The 23,086-nt window shown below is 52.1% G+C and overlaps 2 long non-coding RNA genes across 2 annotated transcripts in view; both read left to right on the forward strand.

The window, feature by feature from the left end:
* The first annotated feature begins 20,493 nt into the window (after window positions 1–20,493).
* Window positions 20,494–23,086, forward strand: part of LOC116525593 — a 19,412-nt gene continuing 16,819 nt past the window's right edge. Inside the window, exons 1-2 of the long non-coding RNA XR_004257740.1 lie at window positions 20,494–20,506; window positions 20,765–20,767. This is a non-coding gene — a long non-coding RNA (uncharacterized LOC116525593). The remainder of the gene's footprint in view (window positions 20,507–20,764; window positions 20,768–23,086) is intronic.
* The window catches only part of LOC116525592, a 17,488-nt gene continuing 15,624 nt past the window's right edge, over window positions 21,223–23,086 (forward strand). Inside the window, exon 1 of the long non-coding RNA XR_004257739.1 lies at window positions 21,223–21,233. This is a non-coding gene — a long non-coding RNA (uncharacterized LOC116525592). The remainder of the gene's footprint in view (window positions 21,234–23,086) is intronic.

A 23,086-nucleotide genomic window follows, 5' to 3' on the forward strand; every position in this document is an offset into this window, starting at 1 on the left:
ACAGCACCCTATGTCAACCCTGCGGCGCACTTCTTGCTCTCTGACACCTTTTTTTGGACTGTTTGTTTCTTTTCCATCTCTGCTGACCAGAGCACATGCTCCCTGCAAATGGGAACCTGGTCCTATTGACAGTGCTTGGCACATAGCCGCTGTTACAGGATTATGGAAGAAGGGATGGAAGTAAGGAAGGTCATGGTTAGCTAAAGGTCGTTGGGAGGCTGAGTTGGAGATGGAGATCCGTGTGCAGGAGTCTGGAGACACCCACCTGCAATGCAGCTGCAACAAAGCCTCAGCCATCCTAACAGGCGACTCTGGAGCTGGAGGGGAGGTGGGGAAAGTTGCCCCAGTTGAGGCCTGGCGGCCCAGCCTTTATCCCCTGCACCGGCCAGCGTGGAATGCCAGCTGCCTGGGGAGGGCGGCGTGAATTTGGGAAGCCACTGTCTCTGGCTGAAGGCAAGTCCAGGAGAAGGACCCAGCTGGAGCTGAACAGGAGGAAGGAGCTTCCCAGGACTGGAGGGGCTGCTAGTGGACACCCCCAGTCAGGGTGAGGACAGCTTCTTCCCAAGTATTTCCTGCTACAATGCTTTCTACCTGGGGTGTGCAAAGCAGCAAGGGAAGGTGGAAAGCGGAGAGAGAACTGGCTGAGAGGTGGGCAGGGACGCAGCAGCTGCAGAGACCCTTCCTGCATGGCCCACCTCACCCCCGGGAACACAGATCTGGACCAAAGCCCCCTCCAAGGATGCTGGGAGGCTTCCAGAGCCCTGCCCCCATTTCATGAGCTGCCTGCTCGCCTCACACCCTTAGGAGCCATTTTCCCATCTAAGTGCCCATAAACATCTTGCTCAATCTGCTACCTCAGCAGACGCCGGCTCTTCTAGGAGACGCCTCATCTCCCTTCCCTGGGTGGGGGGGCGGCAGGGGGAGGACATTTCCGACCATCCCCCTGTGGGGTCTCAGCCCGGGTTTAGGGTCACCTGGCAGTGGCACAGGGCTCTAGGGGAAAGGGGTGGACGGCAAGTGAGATGACAGCTCTCATAGCACTTGATTTTCCCGTGGGGCACATGTGTGTATGAGCGTGTGTGTGTGTGTGTGAGAGAGAGAGAGAGAGAGAGTGCACGCGCGTGTCCGTGGAATGCTGCCAAAGCAATTTGGTTTCCAAGGAAACGGTGTGAAGGTGCGCAGCGCTGCCCGCACTCAGCAAGTGAGAAATGTGTGTCATCCATAACCCAGGCTCCCGGCTGGAGCCCAGCCAATTACTGCCCACTTGGAGGAGCCGAAAAGGAGAGGCTACCCGGGACAGAGTAGAGGGGGCCGGAGGGCTACGAGAGACCCACGCCATGCCCGGGACAGGGTCTGGCTGGCCAATCAGCCTAAGAGAGGGGCTGGGTGGCAGGGTGAGGATTCATCAGACTCCCACAGTGAAACCCACGTCAAGTCCTGGCGCCCACCCACCCCTCCCTCTCAGCAGCAGGGGGGAGCCAGGCAGGCAGGCAGCAGGCCATCCCGGGCCCCACTCCACCACTAATTATTTTCCATGATGAACATGTTATTATGTCTTACACTCGAAATAATCAATTTGGAATCACCACTTTGATGAGTTAATGGGCACTTGGTGGGTGTCATTTGAGAATCTCTCTGCAAAGCGCAGTGCTATTTTTAACGGCGGCTGCACTGGGTACGCAGAGGACATGTTAAGTGTGCACGCGCCCAGGCACGGGCGCCCAGCTCCCAGGCGCGCGTGCGCTCGCCCTCTCTCTCTCTTCCCCTGCAGAGGATCTCAGGCACAAGGAGGGCTGAACATTCAGACTTGGGCAGGACCGGCGTGCCTGGACAAAAGAGCCACCCCAGGCCAGGCTGAGGGGCCGTGAAAGCGACACCTCCCCTGCCCTGTGGGCCGTGGCCTGTGGACTGGAGGTCACCCAGGGATCAGCTCTGCCCCACGGGCTGGGCCCGTGATGCGCTTTGGCTGCGGTGCCTTGGTAGATTTGATTGCTATTTTTCATTTCACAGAGGAGGAAACAGAGGCTCTAGGATTTGAAACCAGAGAGTGTGACCCTGGCTGCCAATGGCAGTCTGCACGATGTATTCCAGTAGCATGACCTAACGTTGATGAAGCAGAAGAATAAAGAATTTCCTTTTTTTTTTGAGATGGCGTCTCACTCTGTTGCCCAGGCTGGAGTGCAATGGCTCAGTCTCGGCTCACTGCAACCTCTGTCTCCCAGGTTCCAGCGATCCTCTTACATTAGCCTCCTGAGCAGCTGGAACTACAGGCGTGTGCCACCATGCCTGGCTACTTTTTGTATTTTTAGTAGAGATAGGGTTTCACCATGTTGGCCAGGCTAGTCTCAAACTCCTGACCTCAGGTGATCCACCTTCCTCGGCCTCCCAAATGGAAGAATTTCTAGCAATAGACTTTTCTTAATTGTAAGGACAGACAATAAATTAGATAGTAACTGTCTAGCAATACAAAGGACTGTGGTCAGAGTGGGCTAGAAGCTCACCTCCACAGTCGGGTCAGCAATACGGTTCAGAGCTAAGTATTTGATTTAGAATTATAGGGGTACACATTCAAAGAAGAAAAACCATCGAGTGAGTCTGGAGGGGGAAGGAGTTGGGCAGACAGAGTGGTTTTCCATCACAGGCCCCCTGTGCTGACCTTGTTCCCATGTGCAAGAGTTGCCTTGATTAAAAGCAACACTCTGGGTGTAGACGGATGAGATGGAGCTAGAAACGCCGTTGGTAAGGGGCAGGACTGTGGATGGGGGCTCTTTATGGAAGAGGATCCTGGAAACTGACAGAAAGGAAGCCTGTCTCCCACCAGGGCACCCTAACTAAGCTCCCCAGAGACAAGGGCTGGCTTCCATCTTCCTGTTTGCCCTCAGCTCACCCCACATGGTCACAGTCAAGGCCAACTCCATGCTGGGGTTGCGTGTAAGAGGCACCAGCAACCCTGCACGCTCCCCAGTGTGGGCGTCCACCTCAACACCACAATCCTCCTGTGGGCATCTGCCTCAAAGCACGTGGCCACCTGCCCTTGGCCTCCCCAGCCTTCGTGAGATAATCCCTACTGGTCTCCTCCCTGGCACCCATGCCCTTTTCCCACCCAACCGCCTCTGTTTCTCTCTCTCTCTCTCTTTTTTTTTTTTTTTTTTTTGACACAAGGTCTCGCTCTGTTCCCCAGACCAAAGTGCAATAGCACAGTATGGCTCACTGCAGCCTTGATCTCCCAGGCCTATGCCAACGTCCCACCTCATCTTTCCAAGTAGCTGGGAGCACAAGCATGTGCCACCATGCCTGGCTTTTAACTTTTTGTACAGATGGTGGGTGGAGGTCTCACTGTGTTGCCCAGGGTGGTCTCAAACTCCTGAGCTGAAGCAATCCGCCTGCCTCAGCCCCCCAAATTACGGGGATTACAGGCGTGAGCCACCACACCCAGCCCAGCCTCCATTTCTATACTGGGGATCTGTGTGGGTCTCAGGAGCCTGACTCCATCCCTGGGTCCAGGGATACAGCACAAGACCCAGGCTAAACCAATCAGTGCATTTCCAATCCCTTTGCCACAGGGAAGAGGTTCAAAGGTAACCGCGTCAACCGACCCAGACTAATTAGCATGAAGCTAGGAACTTTTGCTCAAAATGTTGGAAAAGAGAAGCTCTCTATAACAAGACATGACCCAAAACAGCAGGAAGCCCCAAGGAGCTGCCAGCAGCCATCTGAGACTTGCAGACTTACAAATAGGCAGATTTTAGAGAAGAGCACACACACACATGCACAAGCACACGTGCACGCACGTGCACACACACACACACACACACACACACAACTAGCTGCCTTGGTTCTCATGCATCAGAAGGCCCTGGTTCCAACACACACAGGACCCTTTGGGGAAAGTGACCAGAAGGCAGCTCCATTCCATCCTGGTCTTCAAAAGGTGGGCAGCAGCAAATCTGCTTCCTCCACCTGAGAACAGCAGAAAACATCCAAACAGGCCAAAGCAGAGAGGCTCCCGATTGTAGCCAACATCTTAAGAAGCCAGAAGATCCACTTCCAGCATGGAGATGCCCAGGGATGCCCCTCTCCAAAGCAAATCCCAGCTCCTTGATGGCTCCAGGGGTAGAGAACTGAGTTTTCTTTCTTCCTTGCTGGTTTCTATGTTCTCTAGCCACATCCCAGCCAAGAGGAAGAAAGAGCATGGAAGTGCTCTCATAGCGCCTCTCTCCAGGACTTCTAAGCCAATCATCCGGCAAAGCTCACAAAAGTCATGGTCCCATGCTTACTGGACACTGGGGAGCCCACGGGGTCCGCAGAACCCATCCAAGCCAAGGAATAGCAGAACCTCCTTTTCAGAAACCGAGGTGCTATTCAGGGGAGAAAGAAAGGACCTTGGGACCCACAGAAAATCAAGTGTGCCCTCGTCGATGTTACAAATTCTGGTGGCAGCAAAGGTGGGAGACCCTGTTGGAAAGCATCTCCAAACCAAGGGCCTCCAAACGCAGCCTGCCGTCAACATGAGTGTACAGCTTAGAAACATTTAAAGGCCCTGGTTTAGGTAGAAAACTCAAACACCCCAAGCGTGGAATAAGTCGCATTTTACAAAGAATTTAAGTGTTGCTGATACATATTCGTGAGTCGGCATGAGCGCCGCACTTGGTCCACTGTCCAGAAGGAAAACTGCAAAGTCCTCGACACATCCAGTTGACACTGTTTGTTACCAAATGCAGCGTATCACTTCTTCAGAAAATATCTTATCCCTGCGTATTTTACCCAGGACCAATTTCCTAACACATTTTAAAAAATATTTTATAGGAGTATTATGCATTTTGAACTCAATTATTAAAGACAGGGAATGTGCAGCCTTTTTCAAGGCTACAAGAACAACTGATAGACAAGAGGAAAGAGGAAAATGACACCACCAAATTTCAATTTAAAAAAATAAACTTTACACAACTTTTAGGATTGTGAAAAACGAGTCCTCGTTGGGTCCATGCAGCCAATAACACTCTTGCCCTGGCTGAATGTATGTGTCATCATAAGGTGTTTTCAAACATGAACCCCGTGAAAAAGTGTTGAAGTACGCAATTTAGAAATAGACCTTCAAATTGTTATTATCGCTAGGTAGTAAGCCAAAAGTTTCTTTTTTTTTTTTTTTGACACAGAGTCTTGCTCTGTTGCCCAGGCTGGAGTGCAGCGGCTTGATATCAACGCAACCTCCACCTCCCAGGTTCAAGCGATTCTCCTACCTCAGCCTCCAGCTGGGACTATAGGCATTCTCCACCATGTCCGGCTAATCTTTGTATTTTTAGTAGAGATGGTGCTTTACCATGTTGGCCAGGCTGGTTTCGAACTCCCGACCTCAGGTGATCCATCTCCCTTAGCCTTCCAAAGTGCTGGGATTACAGGCATGAGCCACTGCGCCCTGCCTTAGAATTTTTAATCTGACACTAGCAAGGATTGGCCGAGATATGCAATTCTCGTTCATTGCTGCTAGAATGTAAAATTGGTACAGCCATTTATTTTTTTTCTGTTGAGACAGAGTCTCGCTCTGTCACCAGGCTGAAGTGCAGTGGCACGATCTTGGCACTGTAACCTCCACCTCCTGGGTTCAAGCAATTCTCCTACCTCAGCCTCCAGGGTAGCTGGGATGACAGGCACACGCCACCACACCCAGTTCATTTTTGTATTTTTAGTAGAGACAGGGTTTAGTAGAGACTGGGTTTCAACATGTTGCCCTGGATGGTCTCGACCTCTTGACCTCATGATCCACCCTCCCTGGCCTCCCAGTCGTCATTTCTCACAAAGTTAAACATACATGTGCTATACAACCCAAGAGTCCATACTGGGACCGTATGTTCCCATAAAACCCAGTATGTCAACATTCATAGCAGCATTATTCATCTTTAAAAACTAGAAGCAGGCCAGGCACAGTGGTTCAAGCCTGTAATCCTAGCCCTTTGGGAGGCCAAAGCAAGAGAGTGTCTTGAGCCCAGGAATTCAAGCTTAGCTTGGGCAACGCAGTGAGACCCCCCATCACTACCCAAAATTTAAAAATTAGCCGGGCATGGTGGCACATGCCTGTAGTCCCAGCTACATGGGAGGCTGAGGCAGGAGGATCACTTGAGCCCAGGAGTTTAAGGCTACAGTGAGCTATGATCGTGCCACTGCAACGTAGCCTGGGCAAGAGTAAGATCCTGTCTCAAAAAAACAAACAAAATAAAACAGAAACATTCTAAACCTCACTCGACTGGTAAACAGATAAACTGCGGTACATCCACACGATGGGATGCTACTCAGTCATAAAAAGGAAGAGACTACAGTTACACACACCAGCATGGGCATGTCGCAAATGCGTCATGCTAAGAAAAGTCAGACTCAAAGGGCTGCCTACTATCTGATTCCATCTATATGACATTCTGGAAAAGGCAAAACTAGAAGGAAAGATCACAGACGATTAGTTTCCAGGGACCAAGGAGAGAGGGAGCTCTGACGACAAAGGAACAGTAGGGAGCATCTGGGGAGGAGCAAATGAACTGCTTCTATCTTGAGTAAGGTGTTGGTCGAACGAATGCTTGTGATTATCACAACTCACAGAACTGTGAGCCAAAATGCATACATTTTATTATATGCAAATCATACCTTGATCACCCTGACCGGGAAAAAAAATAAAGTCGGTTCAGATTGAGCTCATTAAATACAGATTTGTCAGGGCAGGTGCAGCGGCTCATGCCTGGAATCCCAGCGCTTTGGGAGGCCAAGGTGGGAGGATTGCTTGAGTCCAGGAGTTCCAGCCCAGCCTGGGAAACATAGTGAGACTCCATCTCTTTTAAAATTGTTGAAAAGAAAAAAATACACACGTTTGTCATAGCAGTATAGCTTATTTATTATCAACCAAGAGGACATGTGGCTCAAGGAAGGGTGTCGATGCTAAGTAAAATAATTAGCATAAGTTATACACAAGTTATTTTTTAGATGATTTATTTCATAGATGTACTATTTGGACTTTCTATGCAGCCCCATTGCCTTTTCTCCTCCTAATGTAAAAAAAAAAAAAAAAATGTTGCTGGGCCAGGCATCCGTCAACATTTTTTGTGGCTCACACCTGTAATCCAAGCAGTCTGGGAGGCTGAGGCAGGTGGATCACCTGAGATCAGGAGTTTGAGACCAGCCAGACCAACATAGTGAAACCCTGTCTCTATTGAAAATATAAAAATTAGCCGGGCATGGTGGTGAGCACCTGTAATCTCAGCTGCTCGGGAGGCTGGGCCAGGAGAATCACTTGAAGCTGGGAGGCAGAGATTGCAGGGAGCCGAGATCACACCACTACACTCCAGCCTGGGCCACAAGAGTGAAACTCCATCTCAAGAGAAAAAAAAATGTTGCTGGCAGGTTGAAGCTCTGCATTTGGAGGCTGGGGTCCCATGTGCCCACCCAATGCCTCCCACGGTCCCTGCTCTTTCCTGCCTAGAGGTTTGGGGCCATCACTGAGACGGCAGGAGCTGAAGATGGAAGGAGATGCCATCTCCACATGCCACAGCCTTCTGGTCATTCATGAGGGCTGAGAAATGCTCTGGGTGGGGTGGGGGTTTGTGACGGATAACAGCTATGGTGGAAAGAAAAAAGGAGTGAAGCTGAGGGAAAAGGGGGAGAAACAGAGAAAAAGCAAGCGGAGTGGCATCCTGAGTGAAGGACAGGGTTGAGGCCACCTACGTGGTGCCGGGTGCCATTTAGTGGCAGCCGTCAGGCTGTCTACTCTGTCTGGATTATGTGGACAGACAGGTGAAGGGCTGAGGTCTGACTATTCGAGCCAGCCCTCCCCCACGGGGCCTTTTCCAGCCTCTTGAGCAAACAGCCCAGAGATCCCTGCTCTGCAAATTAAAAGGGGTCTCGAGCGCTTTGACATCTATACGACTTGACCAAAGACAAATTCTCTTGTTCGTTTAAGGAAAGGGCTGCAAAGCCCACAGCCCTTGAAAGAGCGCTCTTCCACTTAGAGAAATCAACTCTTCCTCGATGCCTTTGTGCCTGGCCCGGGGGGCAGACCAAGGGCAGTGCCCGGACCGTTCCTCTGTGTGGGGTCCATACCCTCCTCCCCACTGTCCTGTCTGTGCTCCAAATATTAAGTGGATGCACCATCACCGGGGAGGACGTGCCTCTGCCCTGCAGCCCTCCGTGGCAGCATCCTGCACAGAGCTCGAGGCTCCTCAGCACAGCAGGTGCTGGGAGGGAAACCCCAGTCCCGGAAAGGTACAGGAGGCCCCTGTGCACAGGTGAAGGGCCAGGAGCCAGCAGAGGCCCAACCTGGGAACTTGGAATTGACACACACAGAGGCTGGTCTTTCCCTGGGTGCCCGGTCTATGCATTGAAGAGGAAGGAGACACCTAGAGCCCAGCACCCAGCTAACGCAAGTGTCCTGTGGCCCCAGGGAACCCCCCCATTTTTACAATCAACACTTTTCTACTTAATTCATTAAGCAACCTCAGGCAGGCTCTGCTATGGAGGAACTCCTTCCATTCCGCTGGTAAGGACTCTGAGGCTCAGGAAGGTGAAGTCTTGGTCCAAAGTCACAGGTTCATTAAGGGGAACGCCAAGGCTAATGCTCAGATAGGTCTGAGTCTGAAGCCCACTTCCTAAACATGTTCCCAAAACAGCACTCCGGCCAGGGCAGGTTCCAGAGAAGGCTCCCCATCTGTGGGTGGGGTCTACTCTTTCCAGAAGCCCTGCCTGGGGGTTTCAGCCCTGGCTGTCCGTCAGAGTCAACTGTGGAGCTTTGGGAGTGCAGATGCCCAGGTCCCATCCCTGTGGAACTGCCCTCCCAGGGAGCAGCCGTAGTGCCCACACCCGATCCTGCTTTTTTTTTTCCTTTTTCTTTTGAGATAGAGTCTTGCTCTGTCACCCAGGCTGGTGTGCAATGCCGTGATCTTGGCTCACTGCAACCTCTGCCTATCGGGTTCAAGCGATTCTCCTGCCTTGGCCTCCCGGGTAGCTGGGATTACAGGTGTCCGCCACCACGCCCAGCTAATTTTGTACATTTTTAGTAGAGACAGGGTTTCACCATGTTGGTGAGGCTGGTCTCGAACTCCTGACCTTGTGATCCGCCCGCCTCAGCCTCCCAAAGTGCTGGGATTACAGGCATGAGCCACCACAACTGGCCCCCAAACCTGATTCTTAGCCAAAGCGCAATGCTCGGTCAGTCCAGCCCCCCCACAAGTCACCAGTGAACAAGCTTAAGATCCAGCCCCACTACCCCCTGAGAACAATTTTGCAAAGCGTTACCCCACAGGTGCAACGCCCCTGCAAGGCCCTCCCCTTTCCTTAGCACCAGCCAACTAGACACACCTGCTCGCCCCAGCCAACCTCCTCCACCTTGAAATTGGCTGGCTGGTCTCCATTTCTTCAAGGACCCCAGAACCCCAAAGCCTGGTGAGGAAAGGGACCAGAAGAGAGACCAGGCCAGCCCGGGGAGGAGGAGCTGAGCATTGCACAGACCTGGGAGAGAAGGGGCTAATTCCGGGATGGGCAGTCGGCTCAGGAAGGGAGATGCTGAGGCTGGAGGATGCCTATGCTGCGAATGTGCCAGAGCTGGTGGGCAGGGCCTGCCTTGGACAGACAACCTGGGGAGGGGTGGGGCACGCTGTCTGCTCACAGGTGGTGTTGGCAGCCAGGCGGGAGGTGCAAAGGCTGCAGATGAATCCTGCCAGGTAAGGCAGGGTCAGGAAGATCCGACTGCTTCCATCTGAATGCACACCCTGTCCCCCAGTATCTGGTAGAGGTCTTTAGCCTTGCAGGCAGAGGCCTGGCGGTCACCAGGCCACCAGTTTCTTCTCTGCTGGCCAGCACAGAGCTAACATCCCCACCCTGGAATGGGCATTGCATAGAAAATAACCACCAGGCACTCACCTGGGGCCATGTCTTCTTTAAGCCAAGATGAGGTCAAGAAATCACCAATGAGCAAGCTTAAGATCCAGCCCCGCACCCCCTGTAGGATTCTGCAAAGGGCCACCCCACAGGTGCCACCCCACAGGTGCCACCCCACAGGTGCCACACCCTTGCAAGGCCGTCCCCTGCCCCGGCACCAGGAGGCCACCCATGCTGGGATGGCACACACTCCTGTACCTCAAAACTTGCTATAGGAAAACTTACAGAAGCAAAAACGGAAGTTTTGAGACAAGGAAAGAAATAGGAGGAAGCATCTAGAAAGCCAACAGGTTGCTACCTACCGTCATCAGCACGGCCTCCATGCCACTCCTACCAGAGGGCAGGCCCTCTCCTCCAGCCCGCTCCGCTCCACCAGCATCCTCAGCCAGAGCTGAAAGACTCCTTCCACCTTTCTCATAACCCTTTCACTCCGCCCCCAAGGAGGGAAGCCATCCAGAATCATCCTCCCCCCCCCCCCTGGGGAAGCCCCTCCTCTTCAGCTCCCACCCCCCAGGGATGCCACTCCTTTCAATCTCCAAGCCTTCGTTCTGCCCACCTGTGGCCTCTGCTCAGCCCCAGCCCCACAAGCCTAAGGGAAACTTCCCCACCCTCGTCAAATCCCAGCTCTCCCTGGAGGCTTCAGGAGGCGGGATTCCTGCCTTAAAGCCCAGCCTCCTTCTTCCAGCGAAAGCTGCTTGCCACCTGTGATGGGTATATGGGCTCCTTCCTCCTCAGCTTTGTCATTAAGTTTTCACACCCTAGGCTGGGCGAAGTGTCTCACACCTGTAATCCCAGCACTTTGGGAGGCAGGACGATCGCTTGAGGTTAGAAGTTTGAGACCAGCCTGGTCACCATGGTGAAACCCCATCTCTACAAAAAATACAAAAATTAGCCGGGCGTGGTGGCAGGCACTGTGGTCCCAGCTACTTGTGGAGGCTGAGGTGGAGGGATCCCTTGAACCTGGGGCCGGAGGTTGCAGTGAGCCGAGATGATGCCACTGTATTCCAGCCTGGGCGACAGAGCAAGACTCTGTCTCAAAAGAAAAAAAAAAAGGGTTTTGTGCCCTAAAAATTGTTAATATTTCTCTTCTGTTTGTGCCTGTGTTGACTTCCAGAGGCTCTGGGGCAGAATTCACTCTCTTGCTGTTTCCAGCTTCTAAACGCTGCTCACAGTCCTTGGCTCATGGCCCCTTCCTTTGTCTTCAAAGCCAGCAACACTGCTTCTCTCTGACCCCTCTTCTGTGGTCACAACGCTAACCGCAGACAGGAAATGTCTACTTTTAAGGATTCATCAGTAGATTGGGTAGCAGGATAATCCAGAATCATCTCCTATCTCAGAACCATTTCCTATCTCAAGATCCTTAACTTCATCACATCTGCAAAGTCCCTTTTTGCTATGCCAGGGGACATAGTCACAGCTTCTGGGGATTGGAATATGGACATCTTTGTGGGACCCTTACTCTGCCCACCACAGTGTTCTATGAATTCAGCAAAAATGGGGTAGGTGGGCTCAGTGATTGTACAAATGTGAAAGTCACTCCAGTAAGCAAGATTAAACACAACTTCACATGGTAGGACTGCTCACAGCCTGTAGTATGCTAATAAGCATGGTGAATTCTCAAGACAGGCTTATAGTGAGCAGCCTTTTGCAAATGTATGGCTGCACATATGTGGCCCCAGAACTCCTTTTGTTTATGTGGGAAGCAGAAAATTTCCTTTTTAAAGCTTCCTTTCTTGTTAAAGAATAAGTGTGCTAATAACTTGTGAAGCCCTATCCTATGTAGCTGTTAGACATGCCATGCTTATAGGCACGAGTACATTCTGTATCCGTGTACTTTAACCAAGATATCTGTGCTGGACGTGCTCACAGGCATGTCCCAGCTCTCCATTGCTTTTACCTGTTTAGAAAAGTTTTAAGTTGTTAGCCACTCGGGTTTTAGTTTAAATTGTGAGGTCTGGCTCCAGCCAACGGAGATCAGACACAGCGGTAAGGACGACCTCAAATGGGTAAGGGGTAACTTTGTGTGTTTTCCTTTGTTCACTGTGCTCTTCTGGCATGCTGGCTATGAGGGTACCCTTCCTGCAGTCCCGGAAGTAAAATGTACATTGCTGAAAGATCCTTTGTCTCACTGCTAATTTTTCTAGGATCTATTTCCAAGAGTTTACATAACTATTGGTACCTCCATAGGACTTTTCAGGCCACTCAGTTAGGAAACATGGGCTGGAGCTTCCCACCCATTCTGCTTTCCCTATTCCCTCCCCATCCCAGCCTTCACAGGCCCAGTAAGACCTCCCCCAAGGCCATATCATCTCTGGACTCTGGAACTCCATGGACAGGAACCATGGCTTGAGTGAAAACTTGAACCTTTCATTCCAACTGCCAATCAAACTTCGTTTGGAAGTGGCGAAAATGCCGCCACCCCGTGTCGAAGGCTCCGGCTGACCCAGATTTGATGGGCTCCCCATGACAAGTCAAGGTCCCTGCGCCTCTGCGTTAGCGACTTTGACCTGGGGACTGCTGGTCCCCCGGGGATTAAGTTAAGCTGCCGTTAAGTCCCTGACCTTCCAGATAACATCATCCAAACCAAACCTACGGACATTTGTGGTTCTCCTCTCGACACAAATGCATCTCAGACCCTGCCGAGACATCCCTGAGAACAACTTCTGCATCTGCTTCCAGCCGCCCTACCTCTAAGGATCGGTTGGGGCCAGAGTTTGGGGACACACTTTTGCACACACACACCTGAAATGCTAAAGCCAGGGCGGCTGCCTTTCCTCTGAATCACAAGGCTTTTGTGCTAAACCAACCATCTCCAATCTGGAGGATAATAAAGGCTGTGTTTTGTAACCTCTCCATGCCAGATTCTTGCCTCTGTGGGGCACTAGAAGAGAGCTTCTGGAGCATTCCAGAAGCCATACATCTTCCTACATATGATGTCAGGATCACCTGGGACTGTGTCTACTGCAACTGACCGCCCATCCTCTCGAGCTCTTGATTGGCTCATACAGTTGTCCATTACCAGTCAGGGAGCCAATAGAGTGATGGTCTGTGGCCCATGTGGGGCTGCTCTGGCTGGTGGATACTCTAGTAATTGCTCAGGATGCTGCACAGACATGGTGTCCACATACCTAGAGACACGTCGTAGTTGCAGTATTTCCTGCTGGAAGGCAAGTGCATGGTTCCTGACCTTGTTCTTCTTTGCCAAGGAAGGGAGTGTGTGACCTGAATCCTGTGAAGGAATAATAGTTGCAAGGTTGTGGGTACATGGGGGCGTTCTTGTGGATCCCAACCATTGGCCAAGGGTCTAGTTTACTGGCTGATCGAGCCTCCCTCCCTGAAGAGGCACTGGGCAAGACACGTCCATTTGCCAGGAGTTTGCATTCACAAAGAAGAACTAAAGGAACTTCTCTAGGGCAACCTCCTTCCAGGGCTGAGGCCAGCCGAGACCATGTGGGGAAGACCCCAACTGTCTTCATGACGAAGAGAGATGTCTGCTCCGATTTGCACGGGGAGTTTTACCACCGGGAACAAAAGCAGTCTTCACAGCAGCATCTTACCATTCCTGGCACATCTACGTCCTCTGCTTCCTGCATTTTAAAACCTGGGCGAGGCAGTTAACAGAAACTCCACTGACCAGGGGTCAGGGTCACGCTCCACTCTGACTCTGTCCCAACAAGCCCCATGAACTTGGGCAAATCTGTGCCTCTCCCTGAGCCTCGTTTCTTCTTCTATAAAGTGAGCGGGATTGGGCTACCTCAGCTTCGAGGTCTGTGCTTTCATTCCTAACACTACCCTACCTATTCTCCCCAAGTCCAAATCTGGAAGAGACAAATACGCTGCTTATAAAAATGCTGGCATTTTCCAAAGGGACTCTCTCATTCCCTGGCATACTTTTATGGCGCTATTTTCTACCTGGGTCTCAAGGCGCCTGGGGAAAGAATTGTTTAATCTCATTGTGTGGCCTCGTGACTATTAGCTGCACTTTGGCCACTGAAGAAATTCACGCCACAAATGACGATTATAAAAATAATAATAGGCACAATCCCCTCCCCGAGTCAAAGCACTGGCTTCTTTTTTTTTTTTTTTTAATGCCACTCTGTGCCAGAGGCCTTCAGAAAAAGAGTTAATTAATATCCCTTGCTGTGGACTAATTCTCATTTCAACATGTGGCTGTCATTTCCCTGTCATCATGGCTGATTTACAACAGGGTTTAATTAAATTCTCTGTACATTATTCAGCATTCTCCAAAGACAACACCAGAGAGGCCCGGGGTATTTAAAATGTCACCTGCTGAGACATATCACCTCTTCCTAAATAAATATGACAGTGATCAAACTTTGGCTAATTACAGTGACTTAGTTATTTGTTTGTATGTTTTAATATTTAATTGCTTTCATGTTCATCCAATTACTGAGCCACAGCAAATAGAAATTAACTTTTTATCAGCGTGACTCAGCCCAGCTCCTAAGCACTCCAAAGCCTCAATACAATGGGACCTGCCCAAGCTGAGGATCACAGCCTTGTTCTCAGCTGGTCGGGGCGATTAAATTAAGGGAGAGCTCTCTCGGCTCCATCCCTGTTCCCAGCCTGCTCAGCGCTGCGGGCCCAGCTTCCAGGAGCATCTAACTCAAAGCCGCTGCTGAAAGGAACACAGGCAGGGCTCCTAATTCCACAGTGACACCCGATGGCCACTCTGTGCAACTGCCCCGGGTCCTTCATATACTTCGGATTCCTGGGGAGATGAAAAAGAACTCCTGGGTACACAAAAGCCAGAGTTTTCAAGTTCCCACATCAGTAACCTAAGTTCCCCTCACCAGGGAGGCTCTGTCTTCAAGGTCCTCCAGCTTTGCAGGCCATCTGCTCCTTGTGAGACATCCTGGCTCCTTCTGCCAAGCTCCCTGGGACAAAAGGGGCAGCTGAGAGCCTGTGGCGTGCTTGCTGTGTTTTAGAAACGGGAGCCAGGATAGGAACACAGCCCATCACCAGCAGTCTTCTGATCAAATGCATTAGCCAGTCCTCAGAATCATCAACCAAGCCCTCAAAAGTCAGTTCCTCTGATGTTCTCTCAAAAGCGCCCCTTGGCTCTCTCTCCCACCCTCGGTTCCGATACATCACTAACACCTCGAGGTCCGCTCTTCTCCCAAGGCAAGCTCGGCATTGCAGAATTTCTGCAGAATTTAACACATTAAAAAAAGAGGAAGAAGTAAGCCTTTCTGGGAGGCTTCAGCGATTCTAAATGGGATAAGCAAGTTCTGCCTCCAGCCTAATCCCACAGCCTCATGGGATGTTGGCTTAAAATGTTCAACTTTCCAAAAATAAAAAATAATCTTTCCATGCACTTACATCTTATCGCTCCCGCTCAGCTGTAAGCTCCTTAAGTGGGGGTGGGGGACTCAGAAACCAGAAGAGAGGCAGCCAGGGTAAGAGCCGGAGGCAATGCCGGCTGACCAGCCCTCTGCAGAAGGGGCCCTGCCTGGCCTTTGTGTTTTTTAAATACGTACTTAAAACAAGCTAATAATATTTATATAAATAACATTTCTTCTATGATTCACTTTCAATTTATTTTAGAAAAAAGTACATAAGTGTAACCCAAAATTCCAATTCGAAGTAAGAATTCTCAATTTTCGTCTAGTAAATATCTATTTTATTTTATTTACCTTATTTTGAGATGGAGTCTTGCTTTGTCGCCCAGGCTGGAGTGCAGTGGCTCAATCTCGGCTCACTGTACCCTCTGCCTCCCAGGTTCAAGCAATTCTCTTGCCTCAGCCTCCCAAGTAGCTGGGATTACAGGCACGAGCCACCACACCCAGCTAATTTTGCATCTTTACTAGAGACAGGGTTTCACCATGTTGGCCAGGCTGGTCTCAAATTCCTGACCACAATGGACCCACCTGCCTCCGCCTCCCCAAGTGCTGGGTTTACAGGCGTGAGCCACCACTCCCAGTCTAATAAATATTTTAATGTCCAAAAAAAATTAACAATGGTTAGAAGAGTGTTTCTTGGTAAGCACCAACATTTCTTCAGCATAGTTGCCTGGTCTTTGTAATGAGTCTGGCTCATTCAGGTCAGTCGGGCAACCTACAACTGCATTCAATCACCTAGCCAACACCACCTGCCAGGCACTAGGTATGGATTTAGGGATGATAAAACACCACCACGGGAACAGAGACACAGTCCCTGTCCTTGGGGGCTAGAGTCTGGAAGGAAACACAAACAATTCCAAGTGGTGAGCTGACGTGTGGGGAGGAGAGGCACAGACCTCAGGGGGCGACCCTGTCTAAGGAGCTTGCCTGGGGAGGCCTGACAGCTGAAGAAAGACAAAGAGCCTTTTTCAATTAACAAAGAGGAGGAAGATTTTTCCTGGGGGCCCAGAGATTATGCAAATGCACCCAGCCCAGAACGAGGAATTCTAATTGGTCCCAGCAGGTGCCTCTTCCGCAGGGTCGTCCTGCAGTTGGGCACCTGTGTGAACCATCTCCCTCCGATAGCCAAGTCCTAGAGAAAGTGACAAAGCACCCAGTTCTGTGGCTTGACTGAGAACGGCTGAGAAACCAGGACAGGAAGAGAGAGAGAAGGTGGAGGAGGAGGAGGAGGAAGAGGAGGAGGAGGAGGCAGTAGCAGTAGTGGTGGAAGGAGGGGAAGTAGGGGAAGAAAGAGGAGAAGAAAGTCATTGTCGGCTGGATGTGGTGGCTCATGTCTGTAATCCTGGCACTCCGGGTGGCCAAGGTAGGTGAATCACTTGAGGTCAGGAGTTCGAGACCAGCCTGGCCAATATGGTGAAACACCGTATCTACTAAAAATACAAAAAATTAACCAGGCATAGTGGTGGACACCTATAGTCCCAGGTGCTCGGGAGGCTGAGGCAAGAGAAGCTCTTGAACCCGGGAGGCGGAGGTTGTAGTGAGCTGAGATTGCACCATTGCACTCTAGCCTGGGCAACGAGAGCAAAACTCCATCTTAAAAAAAAATGATTGTCATCATCATCATCACTGCCACAGTCACCATCATCATAGGATGACACCAAGGATCTCACCTCACTTAATGCTCCTGTCACTCCACCAGGGCAACGCCCACCACTCCTGAAGCACACAGATCCAGTGTTCCTAAACTTTAGTTCACATTCAGTAAGAAGCAACGCATCACCCCACCACAGACACACACGACCGTCCTTCACTGTGGGAAGTCATTGGCACATGTTTGTGAGTACTTTGTTAGAGCTCAAGGTCCAATGAGGACTCTGAGAGCCCAGAAATTGGAGACTGGCCTCCAGACTCTGTTTAACACAGATTACAACTTCCACTGACCCAGGGGTGCTTGACTTTTTGGAAGGCAATATAGGATCTGGGATGGGGTCTCTTGCCGAATGGCTGGGGCTTGATCCAGTTCTACCACTTCCCAGCTGTGTGACCTTGGGCACTTACTTGAAATAAACCTCAGCTTCCCCATGTATGAAACAGGAAAAACGCTAGGACCTAACCTCATGGATTACCTCATTCAGTGCTCCTGCAACCCTATGAGGTTAGGTCCTAGAATTACTCCTGTAGGACTAACGCTTTTAATCATTCCCAGTACCCTTGTATGGTTGCTATTATTCCCATGTTAAAGTGACGAGGCCGGGCACGGTGATTCACGCCTGTAATCCCAGCACTTTGGAAGGCCAAGGTGGGCAGATCATGTGAGGTCAGGAGTTTGAGACCAGCCTGGCCAACATGGTAAAACATCATCTCTACTAAAAATACAAAAATTAGCCGGGTGTGGTGGCATGTACCTGTAATCCCAGCTACTTGGGAGGCTGAGGCAGGAGAATCTCTTGAACTTGGGAGGCAGAGGTTTCAGTGAGCTGAGATCACACCACTGCACTCCAGCATGGGCGATGGAGCCCCACAATGAACTCTAAGGGCAGAAGACCCCTGAGTGCTTTGGCAATGTGAAGGAAGGCAAGGGCAGCTCTGGTTGTCGGCATCATCACAAAAGCTTCTGTGAGCAAAGGAAGAGAGAGGACCCACTCATTCAAGAGAGAAGTGAATTTTAGACCCTGCCTCCTGCCTGCCTCCACCCCACAGCTCAAGAATTTGACAATTTCCAGGACTGTGAGGACCAGCTGAGACCATGTGATTTTGCAAGACATGGACACAGGTGAGGCCAAGTTACCATCCCGACTGTCATCACCACCAATGCTGTCACCCTGTGAATGTGGCAACGTCACAAAGGCACACCTAGGGTCCCTTCCGACGTCACTGTGGTGATGAGGATGACATTAACTCTACATTGTCTCTGCTCTGACAACGGACAGTGTCTGTAAGCTTGGTGGCCACAGTGGACCTGTGCTGCCCAATGCCGCCATCCTCGGCACTAACAGTGAGTTACTAAACGGGCTTCTTGTTGAGACACACAAACTGTGGCGTGAAGCTTTCCCATCCTCTGCACAGGGCTGACCATCTGTTCAGCAACAGAAACATCCTCCCAGAAAGCCAGCAGACCTCTCCAGCCCTGGAGACACAGGAATGAGGGTATCTGGGAGGGGACTCTAGCCAGGGAGCCTCCCATGTGTCAAGGGGACCCGAAAGTTCCCTGGAGGCCACTGAGCATCAGTGTCTGCCCAGAAGTTGCCTCTTCCATGGCAGAGTCAGGACTTAGTGACCACAACTGCCCAGGCCCCCAGGAGGAGCAGTTATGCTGGGGTGTGGTGCACAGCCCTGTACCCTCCGTAGTGACCACACGGATGGCAGGGGCCACATCCTGTGACCCTACACGGGGAGACCTTTTCGGCAAGTGGGTTACAGATGAAAACCCTGTCAGAGGCCGTGGCATCCATGGCTTCCAAATGCTCAAAACTGCTTCTCGTAATCTTGGAAAATTGTCCAATTTTTGAAAAATGGGGATGGGGATAGCCAGGAAACAGGGTCTAAAATTTATTTCTCTGTCCTTTATTGGAATAACTTAATCCCTGCGAATAGTTAAATATGAGAGTGATGTGACATTATCACAAAGGTAAACACACAATTACAGTAGGGGGTAGGCTTAAGACAAAACAACACCCGAGCTGACTGTTTACCCAACCAACTGGAAACGTGAGCAAAACCATCCCGCCTGACAGGTGAGCACGTTCATAATTGCTTTTAAACATGTTCTTAAATGTTGATCTGTTATGTAAACACCTTTTTACAAGAGCACGTTTTCAGAAAATGGGCCAGGCTCGATGGCTCACACCTGTAATCCCAGCACTTTGGGAGGCTGAGGCAGGTGGATCACCTGAGGTTAGGAGTTCGAGACCAGCCTGGCCAACATGGTGAAACCCCATCTCTACTAAAAATTTAAAAAAAAAAAAATGAGCCGGGAGTTTGTGGTGGTCGTCTGTAATCCCAGCTACTCAGGAGGCTGAGGCAAGAGAATCGCTTGAACCTGGAGTCGGAGGTTACAGGGAACGGAGATCATGCCATTGCACTCCAGCCTGGGCAACAGAACGGGGCTCCATCTCAAAAATAAATAAATAAAAAGAAAAAGAAAATGTAACTGTTATGGGGGCAGGGGTAGTGGAGCAGGAGAACGATGGATGAAACCGACTTGATGACTTCCGGCACCCACCTCTGTCACGTGCTTCCCCGTAGCAGAGTAGACGTTTTCACGAACCTGGCAGGTATCTCTGGGTGTACACTTTGGATTCATTTTGTCCCAACCGATTCTGTATTTGTTGCTGAGGGCTGCCGCGGCAAGGCACTGCAGTCCGAGTGCCTTCAACAGGAATGCATTTCCTTGCAGTTCTGGAGCCTGGAAGTCTGAGAGCAAGGTGTCGAGGCAGGGTTGGTTCCTTCTGAGCCCCTTTTCCTTGCCTTCTAGAACAGGGGTCCTCAACCCCGGGGCCGAGGACCAGTACCGGTCCGTGGCCCTTTAGGAACCATTAGATTCGCACAGGAGCATGAACCCTATTGAGAGCTGTGCATGTGAGGGATCTAGGTTTCACGCTCCTCATGAGAATCCAACGCCTGATGATCTGTCACCGTCTCCCTCATCCCCAGATGAGACCGTCTAGTTTCAGGAAAACCAGCTCAGGGCTCCCACTGATTCTACATTATGGCAAAGTGTATCATTATTTCATAATATATTACAATGCAGTAACAACAGAAATGCCATAAATGTAATGCACTTGAATCATCTGGAAGCCTTCCACCACCACCCCGCCGGGGTCCGTGGAAAAGCGCCTTCCACGAAACCAGCCGCTGGTGCCAAAAAGGTTGGCGACCGCCGTTATAGAAGGTTGTTCTCTCCTCCCTGTGTCCTCACATGGTCGTCCCTCTGTGTACATCTTAATCTCCTCCTCCTATAAGGACCACCAGTCCTGTTGGGTTATGGTCCACCCTAAGGACCTCGTTTTACCTTAATTACCTTTCTAAAGCCTCTATCTCCAAATAAGGTCATATCCTGAGATATTGGGGCATAAAGATTTATTTTTTTATTTTTTATTTTTTTAAGACAAGAGTTTCACTCTGGTCTCCCAGGCTGGAGTGCAATGGCGTGATCTTGACTCACTGCAACCTCCGCCTCCCGGATTCAAGCAATTCTCTGGCCTCAGCCTCCAGAGTAGCTGGGATTACAGGTGCCCACCACCACGCCCGGCTAATTTTTGTATTTTTATTAGAGATGGGGTTTCACCATATTGGCTGGGCTGGTCTTGAACTTCTGACCTCAGGTGATCCACCCAACTGGGCCTCCCAAAGTGCTAGGATTACAGGCGTGAGGCACCATGTCCAGCCAGGGGCTTAGGAATTTGATATATGGATTTGGGGAGGGCACAACTGAGATCATAACAGATTACTTCCACAAAAGCGGAAGCCCAGGATGCACAGGGAAGGAGGGGGTTGCCTGAGAACCCAGATCAGGCAGGGCCTGGAGCCCTGCAGGAGGGACACCTGGTCCTAGGTACTGGCTTTATCTTTAAGGATAAATACCCTAGAGGTACTTATGATGCCAGGCAGACCTCCTGATTTTAGAGTAATAAACACTTCCAAGGCAAAGAGAACCTCCCAGAAAGTTCCAGACATGTAGGAATATCCTGATAAGAGAAGCAAGAAAGTGATTTCCAGGGTCAATGGTGGAGACACCAGGAACGGGCAGAAGGCGTCCGGGAGAGGGCAGCCCCGCCGCAGGGCCTGGCGAGCCAGGGATGTGCCCACTGCGCCTGTCTGTGCACCCGGTGGGCAGCCCTTCGGCGGGCTCATTAGCTGCCACCGTCAGCACCAAGGGACCCGTTCCTGGTCAGGGAGCAGAACCTGCTGTGCCCCAGGGGGCTGCAGGCAGGAGGCCAGCGCTTACCTGACTGGCAGGTGTCAGGGCAGATCACCAGCTCTCCTGAAATTGTCATCCTCGCCTCCTGCCGGGCCACGCCAGCGGGGGACAGCAAGACAGACAGCCCCCCTAATGATGCCAGGCAGACCCCTGACAGCTCTGCCCTCCCGGGCCCTCGGAACAGCCAGCGCGGACTATACTGCTCCGGGAGGGGTGGGGACCCTGGCTTTCCTGCCCAGCCCGGCCAAGCAGCAGAGAGAACAGGGCGGAGGCACCTATTTCCCAGGGTCTGCAGCGCCTCCAAACCCCCAATTCTGGACGGCCCCGCGGGCGTGCGCAGCGCAGCCCCTCACTGACGTGGTCGCCCCCGCCTGGGCACCTCGCGCTCCGCACCCAGGCGCAGAGGGGACGCGGATCCCAGCCCCCGCGAGCGCCTCCGCCCGCCCCGCAGCGCTCTCCGCCGGCGCCTCAGCCGCCATTCCAGAAGATGCAGCGTCTGGCGCGCAACGTGGCGCACGGTCCCGGCCCGCGCGCGGCAGCCCGGAGGGGCGCCAGAGTCCCCGTCCCGTTTCCTGGCTGCCCTGCCGCCGGCCAGCTCCCTCCCCCGCTCTCTCCCTCGGTGCTCCCACCCCATCCTGGGACGCTTCCAGGACCCCAGAGGCAGGAGGGGTCTGCGAGGGGAAGGCGCGGAGCTGGGGAAGGAGGAGCAGCGCCCGGCGCGGCCGCTCGGGGCACTCCGGGCATCGCAAGTGGTTTCCAGATTCCTCCCACCCCTACCCGGGCGACCACGAGAGGGGGTCGGGGGCATCTCCTTCCCAGCCCCCGCTGGACAGAAGGCCTTGCAAAAGGGAAGAAATTAAAAGGCAGGGGAGGGAAAGCGAGGAGAGGAGGGAATGGGGGAAGGAGGGAAAAGTCCCTCCAGCCATAACTGGTCCCAGAGAGGAAGAGAGAGGTGAACACAGGCGGGGTCCTCGGGTTCCCTCCCCACCTGCCTGCTCCCAGGGCATGTGCAGCGGCCTGGCCCACCCGCCTCTGGGGCGACCACGGGACACACAGCATGGCCACTGTCCCTCTGGGTCCCCACCTGCCACACACACATCCGCGACTTCTGTCTCTTTGATCTTCCCTTTACGAAATAGCTGTGCTTTGTCCACGACTGGGTGAGGGCCTGGGGAAGTGCTGCATGGAGGATGGCAAGGGGAGGTTTGGTTGAAACAAGAACCCTTGATTGGCACCTTGGGTTTCCAGCCCCCAAGAGGGCTCACACACCCACGTGCTGTGTCCCGGCTCTGAGCAAAACAGAGTGTGCCAGTGTGGATGCCCCGTGCTCAGACGCGGCCCCTGGACCCAGATGGGGCTCTTTGTCCAGAAAAAACCCAGCCCCCACAGCCTGGTCGTTACACTGAGTTCATTTCCTTCCAGTCAAAGAGCAAAATATACACCATGAAGTTCTCTACTTGTTCTAGAGGGCGATTAGCATGGAGGCGCCATCACACTGCAGTGGAGGGGAGAGGGTGGCTCTGGGAGGAAAGGAGCAACTGCGATGCCCGCTCTTGGCACTCTTAGCATTCTGCAGGAAGCCCAACCCTCAGCTCCCACCCACCCAGAACCCCAGCATCCGCTGAGCCTCTGACACTGCTGAACGCACCCCCAGGAAGGGCTCCGAGCCTCTGCCCTGCTGAGTGCACCCCCGGGAGGGCTCCGAGCCTCTGCCCTGCTGAGTGCACCCCCGGGAAAGGCTCTGAGCCTCTGCCCTGCTGAGTGCACCCCGGGAAAGGCTCCGAACCTCTGCCCTGCTGAGTGCACCCCCGGGAGGGCTCCGAGCCTCTGCCCTGCTGAGTGCACCCCCGGGAGGGCTCCGAGCCTCTGCCCTGCTGAGTGCACCCCCGGG

This window comes from Sapajus apella, unplaced genomic scaffold (assembly GCF_009761245.1).
Source record: "Sapajus apella isolate SASKATOON/1434 unplaced genomic scaffold, GSC_monkey_1.0 scaffold48, whole genome shotgun sequence".
NCBI lineage: Eukaryota > Metazoa > Chordata > Mammalia > Primates > Cebidae > Sapajus > Sapajus apella.